This window comes from Hordeum vulgare, chromosome 6H (genome assembly GCF_904849725.1).
Source record: "Hordeum vulgare subsp. vulgare chromosome 6H, MorexV3_pseudomolecules_assembly, whole genome shotgun sequence".
Classification (NCBI taxonomy): Eukaryota; Viridiplantae; Streptophyta; class Magnoliopsida; order Poales; family Poaceae; genus Hordeum; species Hordeum vulgare.
In genome coordinates, this window is record NC_058523.1 from 170319621 (window position 1) to 170335073 (window position 15453).

General features: G+C 46.1%; 1 long non-coding RNA gene and 1 pseudogene across 1 annotated transcript; one reads left to right on the forward strand and one right to left on the reverse strand.

Moving 5' to 3' along the window:
• The first annotated feature begins 3455 nt into the window (after nt 1-3455).
• On the forward strand, nt 3456-5229 carry LOC123404442 (annotated as a pseudogene).
• Nucleotides 5230-11141: 5912 nt separating this feature from the next.
• LOC123404162 lies at nt 11142-12048 on the reverse strand. The gene is made up of 2 exons (XR_006611675.1): nt 11959-12048; nt 11142-11652 (listed from the first exon to the last, which is right to left on the reverse strand). It is a non-coding gene; the product is annotated as an uncharacterized LOC123404162 (long non-coding RNA).
• Between the last annotated feature and the right edge of the window lie 3405 nt (nt 12049-15453).

Genomic DNA, 15453 nt, shown 5'->3' on the forward strand with positions numbered 1-15453 from the left:
AGACACCTTCGGAGATACCTGTAGAGTACCTTTATAGTTACGTTGTGATGTTTGATACACACAAGGTATTCCTGCGGTGCCCGGGAGTTGCATGATCTCATGGTCATAGAAACAGATACTTGACATGCAGAAAACAGTAGCAATAAACTGACAGATCACATGCTACGTTCATATTTTGGGTCTTGTCCATCACATCATTCTCCTAATGATATGATCCTGTTATCAAATGACAACTCATGTCTATGGTCTGGAAACCTTGACCACCTTTGATCAACGAGCTAGTCCTTAGAGGCTCACTAGGGACAGTGTGTTATCTATGTACCCACACATGTATTTGAGTGTCCAATCAATATAATTCTAGCATTGATAATAAACGATTATCATGAACAAGGAAATATATAATAACAAATTTATTATTGCATCTAGGGCATATTTCCAACACCAAATCTGTGAGGGAGTGACTGAGTGTTGAGGAGACTATATTTTCAAGCACGGGAGCAAGGAGTTCATTGTTCTACCATATCTATTACCTTTTGGAGGGTGGTGCCTCCTAGATTGGTTAGGTGTCGCTTGGGAGCCTCCTACTTCGTGTTGTGGAGTGGAACCGAGAAGTTTGTAAGGGCAAGGAGATTGCCTACTTCGTGAAGATCTACCGTGAGCGAGGCTAGTCGTGTGCGGACTTAAGCCATGGTGGAATAGACAAGGCCAGTTCTTCATGGACCCCTTGTGGGTGGAGCCCTCCGTGGACTCTCGCAACCGTTACCCGCTGTGGGTTGAAGTCTCCACTAACGTGGACATACGATAGCATCACCTATCGGAACCACACCAAAAATCATCGTGTCAACCTTTGCGTTTGATCTTCCTACCCTACCCTGTATGCAGTTCCCTTTGTCCATCGGTATGTTACTTTCCCAAGATTTGATCATCGTTATCTCCATACCTAGTTCAATATCGTTACAGGCAAGTCTCTTTACTCGTTCCGTAATACAAGATCCTGTGACTAACTCCTTAGTCACATTGCTTGCAAGGTTCTTGTGATATTTTATTATCGTGAGGGCCCAGAGATACCCCTCCATCAAATGGAGTGACAAATCCCAGTCTCGGTCCATGCCAACCCAAACAGACACCCTCGGAGATACCTGTAGAGCATCTTTATGATCACCCAGTTAAGAAGGTGAGGGAGTTGCATGATCTCATGGTCTTACGAACAGATACTTGACATGAAGAAAGCAGTAGCAATAAACTTAGCGATCAAATGCTATGCTTGTTGTTTGGGTCTTGTCCATCACATCAATCTCCTAATGATGTGATCCCATTATCAAGTCACAACTCATGTCTATGGTTAGGAAATCTTAACCATCTTTGATCAACAAGCTAGTCTAGTAAAGGCTCATTAGGGACACGGTGTTGTTTATATATCCACACATGTATCTTAGTTTCCGGTTAATACAAATCTAGCATGGATAACAAGCGATTATCATGAACAAGGAAATATAATAATAACCACTTTATTATTGCCTCTAGAGCATATTTCCAGCATTTCCTACCGCAACAATTTGGTAAGAAGCAAGTACGAAAGATTTTGGTGGGGAACAAGCAAAAACTGAAGATGAGACCCTCTATGGAAATGAGGGGATTGTCACAACTTCATTGGAAACAATGTAGTGGACTCAAATTAGATTGCCAAAGTTCCATGTAAGCATTGGACCCATGAGCTATGTTGGTGATGCATTATATTTAAATGTGCACTGTCGAGAGGGAGAGGCATCTGATATGTGTGTAATCTGAATCTCAGATGTTCCTCTTGTACCACATCTTCTTCCTCTCCAATAAACTATCTCACCTACCATTTCATTCTCAGCCTTTCGGAACTGCTTCTCATGAGTTGCGGCGAGGCAATTTTCTGTCTCCATTCTCCGTCGTTGTTTTGAGGGCCTCGCCACCCCCGTGCCTGCTGCTCCAGTGGTGGGTGGGGACGAGGACCTCGACGATTCTCTCTAGAGGGGAGCTAGGGTAGGCTATTTCTTTCAAAGGCTTTATCACTCCGCGAGATGATGCCGAGTCCAAACAATTTATCTCTCTTTTCCTCCATCTCGGCGGTGCTCTAATCAACGGTGCTGAGAGTAGGTGGTTTGGTGTTCTTCCCGGCCTTTGGATTCAGTGAAATCTATGTCTAGTGGTTGGTGCTCGGCACTCATCCGAATGGTATTGGCGTCTGTTGTTGCGGTTGTGTCTTGTCTTGTGTCTTGCAGCGGGGCGTGTGGTGGTGGTAGATGACGACGTCCCTCTTCTTCAACTGTGTTGGATGAAGATGATCGCGTTGGGATCTAGTGCACATGGGAAAAAACCGACTGACGTGCCACAAAGCTCCGGTCTCGTTGCTTGCGATGGTCCGGTTCATAGGTTCAAAAAGAATTATTGTATGTGAAGGTGCTCCTTCAAATCTGGGTACGGTGGTTGTTTTCCTTTCTTACGATGTCGGAGGATGTTGGTGCGCAACAATTCAACAAGGCAGAAGCTTCTTCACTTGCGAAATTGTAGTTTTACTAGTTGCAGGATCTTTGATGCAAAAAATGTAAGACACTTATGTACGACTCACATGCTTCTCTGTTTCCACCTCCTTCCTGTTCAATCCTCTACATTGATTGGTCCTCTACATAGATTGATTCATTAGACCGAGAAACCTTTGATAACTCCGGGAGCGGATTTGAGGTGCCCATGTGCGGGGGTACCGGTCCCTCGTGCTTGCCTTTTCTTTTGACTTTTAACTTTCAAACTTTCCTATATTTTGAATATAAAATCAAAAATAAGTTTTGTTTTCATATTCATGTTTCTCGTGACAAGGGCTTTCATATAAGATCTGTCTTGAATACCTTTTGACGAATTTTGAAAATGAATATTAAGTTTCTTCTTTTCAAACTTAGTAATAGCGACCGATAAAGTTACAATTTTTGTGCTTAGCATCGATAAAACATATCTTAAAATTTTATCTATAAAACTTGATAAGAACGAACAAGAAAATCATAAATTTCAAATGAGAAACCATAAGTTTCAACTATTGAAACTCAAATATACTATACCCTTGTGTGGGATTTAACTACTTTCATGAACAACACTCGTAAAAAAAAAACCTACTTCATGAACAAGAACTCCCGGAGGATACTTTGATTTTAGTTTAGAACTGGTCAGCAAAGGCGCGACTGCATGCCGCGAGGTCTGACCGGATCACATATTAGTGCATCAAGGTAAAAAGCAATCGCTCCATATTCCCTAATGTCGCCGTGGAGTGCACTGCACTGCAGTGCATTGCAAGTTGCAACCCACGCAGTAGGCAACACCAACACCAACACCAACACCAACACCATAGACCCAACCGACCACGTCCTCAGGTGCAGCAAAATCCCGACGTGCGACGCAAGAATAAAGAGTCAACGGTCTACGTTTAGTCGCTACCACCTCATTTATAAAGCACACCGCGTCCAAACATGCACGGCTCACTTCAAACTTCACACTACACACATAAGCCCTCTACTCTCTACTGTTCGCGCGCTCCCTTCACCAATCGACCTCGAAGTCGACCACTGTTGGTCTGGCACTCGCCATGGCCGCCGAGTTCCCGTTCTACCTGCTCCTCCTTTCTCTCATAGCCATAGTCCCGCTCCTCTACTTGGCGGTGTCCCGCTCCCGCGGGAGGCCCGGCTCCGGCCGGCCGCTGCCCCCGTCGCCCTGGGCGCTGCCGGTGATCGGCCACCTGCACCACCTCGCCGGCGCGCTCCCGCACCGCGCCATGCGGGACCTCGCCCGGCGCCACGGCCCACTCATGCTGCTCCGCTTCGGCGAGGTCCCCGTGGTGGTCGCCTCCTCTCCAGACGCGGCGCGGGAGATCATGAAGACCCACGACGTCACCTTCGCCACGCGGCCCGTCGGGCCCATGCTGCGCCGCGTGTTCCAGGGCGCCGAGGGCCTCGTCTTCGCGCCCTACGGCGACGCGTGGCGCCAGCTCCGTAAGATCTGCACCGTCGAGCTCCTCAGCGCCCGCCGCGTCCACTCCTTCCGCCCCATCCGCGAGGACGAGATCGGCCAGCCCTCCGCTCCGTCGCATCAGACGCGTCGGCGGCGAGGCCGGTGAACCTGTCCGAGCGGATAGCGGCGTTCGTCGCGGACTCCTCGGTGCGTGCCATCATCGGGAGAACAGAGACGCCGCCGCTACCGGCATCGAGGATCACGACGAGGACTTACTAGACGTGCTCCTGAGACTCCAGAAGGACATGGACTCCCAGTATCCCCTCACCACCTTGAACATCAAAACCGTTATCATTGTAAGCTCTCTCTACGTACAATCAACAGCACGGAGGACCAAAACCTCCACATCACAGAAAGTCAGAAAGCGAGGGCATGATGTTTACTTGCTTTGCTTCTTTTGCAGGACATGTTTGTTGCTGGCAGTGAGACCTCGTCCACGATGCTCCAGTGGGCAATGGCCGAGCTGATGCGTAACCCGACGGTGATGCAGAAGGCGCAAGAAGAGGTCCGGAGAGAGCTCGCCGGCCACGCCAAGGTGACGGAGGATGGACTGACAAACCTGCACTACCTGCGGCTTGTCATCAAGGAGACCCTCCGGCTGCACCCCGCGGCGCCGCTGCTCCTGCCGCGGGAGTGCCGCAGCCCGTGCGAGGTGCTCGGGTTCGACGTGCCCCAGGGCGCGATGGTACTAGTGAACGCCTGGGCGATCGGAAGGGACCCGGCGCACTGGGATGTGCCGGACGAATTCATGCCGGAGAGGTTCCAGGAACAAGGTGACATGGACGGCAGGGACTTCAAGGGAACGGACTTCGAGTTCGTGCCGTTCGGCGCCGGTAGGAGGATGTGCCCCGGCATGTCGTTCGGCCTGGCGCACATCGAGCTCGCGCTGGCGGCGCTGATGTTCCATTTCGACTGGGAGCTGCCGGAGGGGATGGCCCCCGAGGAGATGGATATGACCGAGGCGGGCGGGGTCACCACGCGCCGGCGGTCTGACTTGTTGGTGATCTGTATCCCCCGTGTCGCAGTGTCGATGCACTAAGTACGGTATGGTCTCCTGTGTCGTCCGTAGCACAGTATTTTTTTTTTTGAGTGTTATAGTACAGTACTATTCTGTTGTGTCTCACTTCTGAAGTTGTGGTCTTTTTTCCGTTCTTGAACTCTGTGATACTAGTACAAATGCCCGTGCGTGGCACCGGGTTAGAAAAATTAAAAGAATTATTTATTTTGTCATTATGCGGTATTAATTTTAATAAATGTCAATTATAATGTTAAATGTAAGACATCTATTTTTGAACGGAAGGAGATTTTTTAAAGTTTTAAAATCTTCCCTGATAATAAAATAACCTGATTATGCGGAAAAATAAAAAAAAACATGTTTACAATATCCGTCTACTCTAAAAAATGAAGCACGTAATTTATCATATTTTTACCCTAGAATAACATACAAAAATTATAGTGCATGCACTAATTTCAATTGTTACTTATTAGCAATACAAAATTCAGTACCCTAACAGTCAGAAAAACAATTAGAGAGAAGATCGACAACTCTAACCTCCAATGCATTAGGCAATGCAAAGTTTGGCAAGACGGTGACCTGATGAGATATATGATTCATGCATTGGCCTATTTTGCTTGGAGGGGTTGCCATAGTTCTTCTCTAATTCAGTCTCAAGCATTCAAAAAGGTTAATTACAATCCCTCCAATTTCGTGATCTGCTGCCTTTCGTTGATACGGAAAAACATTCCTTCTTGCATGCAAAATATGTGGAACATTAGCATTTTCTGCCTTGCTGATTATAATATGTGCCCAACAATGTTGCTAGCCTGGGAAACAATTGATTAGTCACCCTTCATGGAAATTGAGAACATATATTATTAAAGCTAGAATTCCTTGAGAAAATAAAATCAATTGCATATTATGCTTGGAACCTGAAAAAATGAATAATCTGTTGGAATGCTTATAGAATCTATTTAAATCAGGCTCAAGAAAGAACGTGATTAACAAAATACACATATAGGATAGAACTTCAAAAGCACAGTCCAAGTATAAGACGTCAAAAAAATGAACAGGATTGCACAATATCTTCTTATTTACTCCTACCATGGGCTTCTAGTTCCTCGATCGACAACTTCATGGTCTCAATTTAGTAATGAGAGCCAAAATCAGTGAAAAGATATGACTGTGCATTGAGGGGTCCATAGAATCAAGGAAGATGCTCATCTTATTAGTAGAATTGGGTTTTTATAGTACATGTCAGAGATGAGGAACAGGGGACAGTGTGAATGCGGATTGGTGGTAGAAGAAAATGTGTCATGATAATTAAGGTATGAAATATGAAAAAGTGAGACAAAAAAGAGAGCCAAAATCAGTGAAAAGATATGAAACTTGTTTCCTTCAGCGAATCTCCATGCTCCAAACGATAGTAAATCACATAGCTTGACTGATTTGAGTGAGCATAATTATATATCTATGCTTTTCAGCCATCAAGGACTAAGACCTAGGGCATACAAACACATGTGAGTTGTATGTCTTGTCTATAATTAGTTAATGAACCACGATCTTCCTTCGTTGACTGCTACCTGCAGACAAATATCTTACAGAGGTGCATGCTAAAAAGACACTGTATTAAATAAAAAAATATTATACTATCTTAGAACAAAAGTTTCTTCACACAATTAATCCATCACCGGACCAGTTGCTTAATGGTGAGCTTATTACCTCACCTCGTCCTTGGCGGTGCCGCGGCCAAGAGGAGCTTCCCATATGCACCGTGTATGAATACTCTAAACAATGTTAGAACTGACACACTGCACAGACAGACATCACACTGTATTTACCTAATCAAAAGACCGGCCTGGGTGATGTTAAAAAGATCACTGCATGGGGGACGATCCTGCATTGTATTTTAAGGACCAATTTTGTATAACGTGTGTTGGCAGCCAATTGTATAATCAGTAGATGATGTTCATCACCTACATTAATCAGTGTAAATTCAGTCAGGAACGGGAATTTTTGCCACAAAGAAGTGTTCAGGTTCAGTGCAATGTACAATGAAGCTTTGCACTTTTTGCTGCTCCGGTGACCGACCGACCAGCCAAGAAGCCCACCGCCTACCCCTCAAGACGGATTCGCCATGGCGTTGTACCGCTTGCTGCTCCAGCGACTGACCGGCAGGCCAAGAAGCCCACCGCCTACCCCTCAAGCAGGATCCGCCATGGCGTTGTACCGCCGCGCGGCCTCCGCGATCCGGTGGCATGGGGCCCTGCCCATGCTCCCGGCGCGGGCCATGGCGTCGCTCCTCGGCCACGTCGAGCCGACGCCCAAGGACCCCATCATCGGCGTCACCGAGGCCTTCCTCGCTGACCCCATGGCCGGGAGAGACCCACCTTGACGCGTATGGCCGGAGGTGGAGGAGGTGGCTGGTGGCGACGTGGTGGCCGGCGGGGCTGTGGCCGGGTGCTAGGAGGAGCCGGTCGGTGGAGAGGAAGGGCAGGGGGCGGAGGAGGCCGGGGGAGGCGTGGGGGTGGCTGGAGTGGGGCGGCCCTGGCGGCGGTGGGGCGGATCCGATCCGGGGGCGAGGGGCTTTCTTGCAAATCTGAAATGTTTTTCCACTTAATGAGGGACTGCGGGTTGAATGGTCGAAAACGGAGGGACTTTTTCGCAAAAAAGCCACGACGGACGGCAGAAGCGCTCCGCGCTTTATTATTAGGGGAGATATAGGGTTTAGGGCAACCTTATATATACATTTGCAAATTGGGAGCTTCCTTCTAACAATCAATAAATATCTACCGTCAGATCTGGCTTAGATCTATCTAAAGTCGTTTGATGTAATGTAATTTACCCACCGGGCAAGTGAGAGTTCTATCTTTTTTCCCAAGATGTATGCCCATAGACCATGGACATACATTACTTCTAGTCATAATAATATTAATACAGACATGACACATATACAAGCAAACAAAAATAAAATAAAATAGGAAAAAGTCTATTCTAAACCCTGAGCTGGTAGCGCTCCAGCGAAATGGACCCTGATGTCCAAATCCCTGTCGATTGTACCCTAAATTTCTTAATCCTGGTCTAAATCGAACCTTGCAGTGGTTTGAGGCTAACAAGCGCTGATGTGGCAAAAGTCAACCGGTATTCTGACTTGTGGGGCCGTTGCGCTGACCGTTGTCATCTTTTAACTGCACCTCACGCAGGCAGATCGAGCAGAGCAATTGGGGAACGAAATTAGGGTTCATCCCACCGGTGAGAAAAGCAGAGCAGGGCGGGAGGAAAAATCAGAGCGGGGCGGCGGTTGCTCGCGCCGGCAGCATAGAGGGAGATGTCGTGGTCGTCGAGTACTTCTGTCGCGCCCGGCTTCCGTCGAGCTTCAGGACGGAGTGGGGCAGATGTGCGCTCGCCAGTCCGCTACCGCGAAGACGCCATGGCGTATGATCCTGCTAAGTACTATAGGTGCGACCCTCGTCGCAAGGCGCCTCGTTGGATCTCGTGGAGCCGTCAGAATCCAGGCAAGCGATACTACGCCTGCCTGGATGCACTGGTGAGATTCCATCTGACTCGGTTTGTCCCCTTTTGATTGTTGGACTGTTTCTTTCATTTCTTTCTTCTCTGATTGCCTCTCTTCTCATTGCTCTCCTCAAACAGCATGGTGGCTGCGGTTATGTTGAGTGGCACGATGGTGAGTTGCCCAAGTTTGTCAGTGACCTCATCGGTGATCTGCGTGATGAGGTGTGGAGGTTTAAAGGGCAAGGCAATGTGGGTCAGGATCATCAGCAAGCTGCAATGGTGGCTCCAAATGAAGATGCTACATCACTGATGCTTGTGTCTGTGCAAGATGATTTGAGAAAGAAAAATGCAGAGATAACTGCAATGAAGGCCAAGTTTGACATGCTTGTGTTTCTGTGCATTGTGTTTGTGCTGGGCTTAGTTGCAGGCAAGATGTTAATGTAGTGATGCAATGTAGTTGAACTATGTGTGTGCTGGGTGTGTGTTGGACAAGATGATCACAGTTGTGATGTATCCAGTGTGTTGTTTATGTTCTGATGTATGCATGATGGTAATGCAGTGAGTAGAACTTGCATTTTGAATAATGGAAGCATAAATATTGCCATAACATCCATAGCATAAATATCCAGAGAGCATAAATATCCAGAGCATAAGATATCATCCATAACATCCATAACATCCATAACCTGATACATGTATGTATTCAGGATTTCACAAAATAGATGTTTGCAATATAACATTATACATGTTTCAATACTGCAACATCATGTACTAGAGAGGTAGATGCAGCCACAACTAGTAGTTCCCACTGCAAGTGAAGTAGTTGTAACTTGGAATTGATGATGCAGCTTTCCTTCTTCCTCTCTTTGCTCCAGTTCCTGTCACTCCAGAAGTAGATGGTCCTGCTTCAGTAGTTGCAGCTCTTTTTCTTGGTGGCTTGAACCTGCTGGCCTTGGTACCAGGTGCAGAAGCTTGTGGAAATCATCAATGTTTTTTTGGACTTGTAGCAAGGATGAATGTAATCATTAATGTTTTTTTGGACTTGTAGATAGCACTAATGGCATGATGGCAAGGAAGACGAGACAATTGGAAATATCCACAGGAGCATGTCCTTTGATCAAGGTCAACAGTGTACTGCCTTCCCCTTCCATTGATATGCTTCACTTCATATCCATTTTCTCCATTCCAAATCACCTGGAGGAATTGTGTCCAAGCAATAGATTTCTTGTGCTTCTTAAATATACCAGGGCATATCTTCCTTTTCATTTTCTCACCCTTCTCCTTCTGCTCTTGAATTCTCACAAATATTTTCTTGCTAATCTTCTCTTGCATGGAAATAATGGGATAGAACCTAGCATCAACTATGGCATGGTTGAATGACTCACATAGGTTATTGTCCACTGACTCACAATTTGTTCCAACAGGGAAGAAAGCCCTTGCCCAATGCACTGGCTCTGTCTTCATCATGCCCTGAGCCCCTTCAGGTGTCTCTTGTGCAAGCTTGGCCTTGTAATAGTTGAAATCCTGCCTATTGGAAGCTTTGGCAACTACCCAAAATTTTCGGGCATAAGTTGCCACATCACCAATCTCTGTTTGGCAGTGCACTCCAAGGTTCGATTTAGACCGGGATTTGAAAGTTTAGGGTGCAATCGACAAGGATTTGGACATCAAGGTCCATTTTGCCGGAGCGCTACCAGTTTAGGGTTTAAAACAGACTTTTTCCACTAGAATACAAATGTTGTACTGTTGCACTAGACCATAAAAACTTGCTCAACCGCACCGTTCGTTATTAAAATGAAATAAAAATATATTAAGAAAATAAAGGATGGTCTTACCTGTGGGCGGGGAGATACTTTTCAAACATCCACCGTCTAGACACCCTCTAGATCTAGAGCCTAACACCATTCACATCAATGCAACAAGTGTAGTGCTACAGAATCCCTTGCTACAAAGCTTATGTTGTCGAAATATTTTGTAATATAGTTGATGTTGCTGACTTTCTTTACTACTTATGATGCATCTTTATATATGTGGATCTTTTTTTTGCAACATAGATGATGTCACAGAAAATGTTTACACTGGTCTTTTGTCTTTGTTTTTGTTAACATAGATGTTGTTGTCAAAGGCAAATTGCAACACACATGGTATTACATAAAAAATTGCCAAAAGAGATAAAGGACACTCTTCACATAGAGAAGAAGATGGATTGCTCATATGTGTTCCGCATGTATTGTTATATACTCCATCCGTTCCTAAATATAAGTCTTTTAAGAGATTTCACTAGGAGTCTACATACGGAGCAAAATGAATGAATCTACACTTTAAAATATGTCTATATACATCCGTATATAGTATACTAGTGGAATCTCTAAAAAGACTTATATTTAGGAACGGAGGGAGTAGTTTCTTTACATAGTCAGCTAGTGGTAACTGATATGGTATGTGTTAGAAATTAATTAGTAGATTAATTCAAGGGATATGTCCAACCCCAAACAGTCGTATCTCCTCTCTCCATATTGCCAACAGACACGTGTTCTGAAGGAGTGCCTCCGAATAGACACCTCTTCTTCGCACCTCTTCAAGATGTATATATACTTAAGAATCAATAGAAACAGGACTAATCATCCATTCACTTTCATTCAATCTCGTTTTACTATAACAAGTTATCAGCATTTTCGTTCTCTAACGAGAGATAGGCCACTAACGAGAGATCCGTCACGAGGTCCAGTGCCTCCTCGTCCTCCCGGACGGGATTGGTCCGCCAGGCCACCGCCCGCGCTCCGCACCGGGCCGTAACCGCGCCCATGCCGTGGCCTCGGCGTCCGCGCCCGACTGTGGCCGGCCCCGTCTGTCCATGCCTGGTCGTGCCTGTGGCCGCCCGGCCTCGACATTTTCCTCCGTGCGCCCGACGCGGCAACCGCTGGCTCGCAAAAGCGCGTCGTCCGTGGCCTTTTCCGTTGGATGGAGATGGGGCACAAGGATACCTTTGAACTTGTTTTTTTTCTTTTCAGCGTCTCCAGCGACCACCGGCCAAGGCGTTGGCAACCGTTCCCGGACATCATCGGTGCCAAGAGCTGCGGGGACGCGTCTCAGCATGTCTTGGCATGCGATGCATGCTCCTGCATAGGAGAAATTGATTAAGAAATTGAATTTGATTTATTCCTTTCCATGACTAATTGAGGAACTGATCATCTAATGACCGATTGTAGTTTTCATGCACATGAGTTATCTTCAACTCCATTCTGGATGCATGTCTTTGTGATTCTATCCTGGAGCCTTTAGCTTCCAGTAGAAAACCAAGAACGAGATGAAGAGGAATAGAAATAGAACACAAGATCGGCAAGGACAAGGTGCCTTATTTCCTATTCTGTCCCCGCACACACTAAATGCTACGAGGAATCAGCCCCTTGGCAATTCGCACTTACTTGGGCATCATCCTCGACCAGGTCGACTCGACGCCAGTCAACAAAAACAGATGGTGCTCTGTTTTGACCAGCGGGGACCTCCATCCTCGCATGCGAGGCAAAATTGACAAAAATGACCCCTGGGACGAAAGAACTCACGGATTGACCCCTCGGGAGAAATAATTCACCGGCCTGACCCTTTTATGTGGCGCCCGACACCTCGGCGCCACATTGTACTGTGTGACGCCTAGGGGTTAGGCACCACACCCTGACCACGTGGCAGGGAGGGCCCCACCCCCAGGCAGTGTGACGCCTAAGCCTCAGGCGTCACACATTGTAATGTGTGGCGCCTGACCCTTAGGCGCCACACACTGACTTACAGAGCCACGGGCCAGCCCCCTCCCCACCCCTCCCTCATTCAAACAGAAACTTCCATTGCGGCGGCTGGCTCTCATCCCCTCCCTAATCCCCTCCCCCATCTCCTTCAGATCTGAGGATTTCTTCCTTGGATTGATCCCCCAAGGTAATGTCCTCCCCCATCCCTTCCCTTTCCCATCCTTCTATCCAATTTTATTATGTTTTGGTTGAGTAGATTGATTTTAGTAGATTGATTTGAGTAGGTTCTTAGGATTTGACTAGTTAGGATTTGGTTGAGTATATGAGTAGTTAGTAGTTAGTAGTAGTAGTAGGTATAGGAATTGCATTAGGTTTTGGTTTTGGTTGAGTATATGAATAGTGAGTAGTAGTAGTAGTTAGTAGTAGTAGTAGTTAGTAGTAGAGGTAGGTATAGGAATTGTATTAGGTTTTGACTAGTTAGGATATGAGTTAGGATTTGACTAGTTAGTATATGAGTTAGGATTTGCATTAGGTTTTAACTAGTTAGGATATGAGTTAGGATTTGACTAGTTAGTATATGAGTTAGGATTTGCATTAGGTTTTAACTAGTTAGGATATGAGTTAGGTTTTGACTAGTTAGGATATGAGTTAGGATTTGACTAGTTAGTTGAGTATATGACTAGTTAGTAGTTAGTAGTAGTAGTAGTTAGTAGTAGTAGGTATATGACTAGTTAGGAATTGCATTAGGTAGTTAGTGGTAGTAGTTAGTATTAGTAGTAGTTAGTAGTTAGTGGCTAGTGGTAGTAGTTAGTATTAGTAGTAGTTCATATGAGTATATGAGTCTTATTTTGAATATTAGTAAATGAGTAATTTTTTGTGATTTGTAGGATGGTGTGGCTTCTGAATGATGTTTATGACGCTGAACACCGGGCCTATTTCATGTCGGAGAAGAAGATGGTAAGTAGAAAATGATTAGTAGATTAGTAATATTTTGAAAATGTAATAAGCACTTGATATCTTCTTCTCCTATATGTTTGCAGGAGCTTACGCCCCTGAAGATCCGGTCTCATGGGGCATCCTCTGTAATGCATTACGATGAGCGGTACACCCCGTACATCGAGATGACGGGACTCCTTCCATTCGTGCAGCTTGTGAGTCGGTCAACTCCAAATCTGAACGCTGCGGCAGTCACAGCACTCATTGATCGTTGGAGGCCGGAGACACATAGTTTTCACCTCCGGACCGGAGAGATGACGGTTACTCTTCAAGATGTTTCCATGATCACCGCTCTTCCCATCGAGGGGAAGCCACTATGTATGAGCACTGATTCTGAGGGATGGCGGCATCAAATGGAGGCTCTTATTGGTATGTCGCCGCAGGAGCCGGAGGTGGAAGATGGAGGGAAGAAAGATAGAGTCCCTGCCGGCGCCACTTTCACTTGGATTGCCGCCAACTTTGCTCATTGTCCTGAGGACGCAGATGACGAGGTCATCCAGAGGTATGCTCGCGTCTACATGTGGTACGTCATCTCTAGGACTATCTTTGCGGACGGCACAGGCAAGAATGCTCCTTGGATGTGGCTGAAGGCGTTGACTGTTTTGGACAACAAGTTCAGCTGGGGCTCGGCCGCACTGGCTTACTTGTATCGGCAGGTAATAAATTGTTAATATTAAGTACTCTCTGTTATCTTTTTCTGCTAAACTGATGCATGTTTGTTGTTACTTGTAGTTGGACGATGCTTGTCGCAGGACGACAAAGGACGGTGGAGTTGGTGGTTGTATGCTCCTACTTTCAGTATGGAGCTGGGAACGCCTACCTGTTGGACGCCCTAAAAGCTCAAAGTGGAATACCTGGGATGACCACGACAACCCTGTACGTCAACCTACATGGGCTTACAAGTGGGACTTGGTATCGGAGGTGGCAAGCGAAGTGAACCTATTGTACAAGCAGTACACCAACGAGATGGATTCGCTTACCCCCGAGCAGGTAAGATGGTTTCAGAGTTGACTTCCAGCTTCTATGTTGTGAGTGAAATGAATTGTGGTATTCATCTTGTGTTGTAGGTTGAATGGGAGCCATATGGTGTCGGGACAAACTTTGGTGATGCACACACGTTCGAGCTGAATCCACTATGCGTGCAGGAAAGACATCTTTGGCTAATGCGTTGTCCCCTAATATGCAATTGGGCGGTTGAGTGGCATCTCCCGCATCGTGTGCTGCGTCAATTTGGTTACTTTCAGCCACACCCGCCGGAGTGGGTGGACACGGACACACAGCTTCACAGGTAACAAAAAATAATTAGTGATTAGTTTTGTTCTTAGTGTTGAGCGAGCTACTGATGTGTTTTGTTCAAAGCAGGTTGGATAGGAGGAGGCAGCGAAAAATCAAGGACTGGCAGAAGCATCATAAGAGCTACGTCCTTATGTTCGAGCAAAGTGTGCAGGCAACTTCGAGCATACAACGAACCCAGTACCGTCAGCATTGTGCTCTTGCGTTCAGCAACTACCTAAGATGGTTTTAGGAGAGTACTCGTGTCGAGATTTGTCCGCCGGCTTACGAGGAGGACATATTGGAAGAACCCACTGAGTACGATGAACTTGCCCAAGGCGGTTACAGCAAGTTGATTCGCGAAGGGTACCAAACTTCCTTCGCCCCTGTCCTGAACTTTGTGGTAAGTGTGCTCCCCTATGTAAATTATGAATTCTAGCGGACCTATTCACTTGCACTTATTTGTTGTCATTGTCTTGTGATCATAGCGCAAAGAGGTCAAGAAACAAGCTGACGAGTCCGAAGATATTCTAGATAACACACCTGGAGGAAAAAAGGGAGAATCTGCACTTCGTCTATTCATAAAGGTTTTGTGTCATTATTATTATTTTGCCCACCTATGCAACATTATAGGTTACCTAATATATGTCATTTATATTTGAATCTAACAGGAACAGGGCAAGAAGTTACGACGCCTATCCAACATTTTAGGTTGCCGTGACCCTGAATATGTTTCACCTTCGAGATCCGGTTCATCCGAAAGAAATACTCTTGACGATTCGGCTTCTTCGGGCGCTCATATGGATGATGGTGACATTACCCAAAGAAATACTCAGGAGGATGATGTTGACACTCCTCAGGTATGACATAGCCATGCAGTTTGCACTTTCAACCTTCAGCCTTGAACCTTCA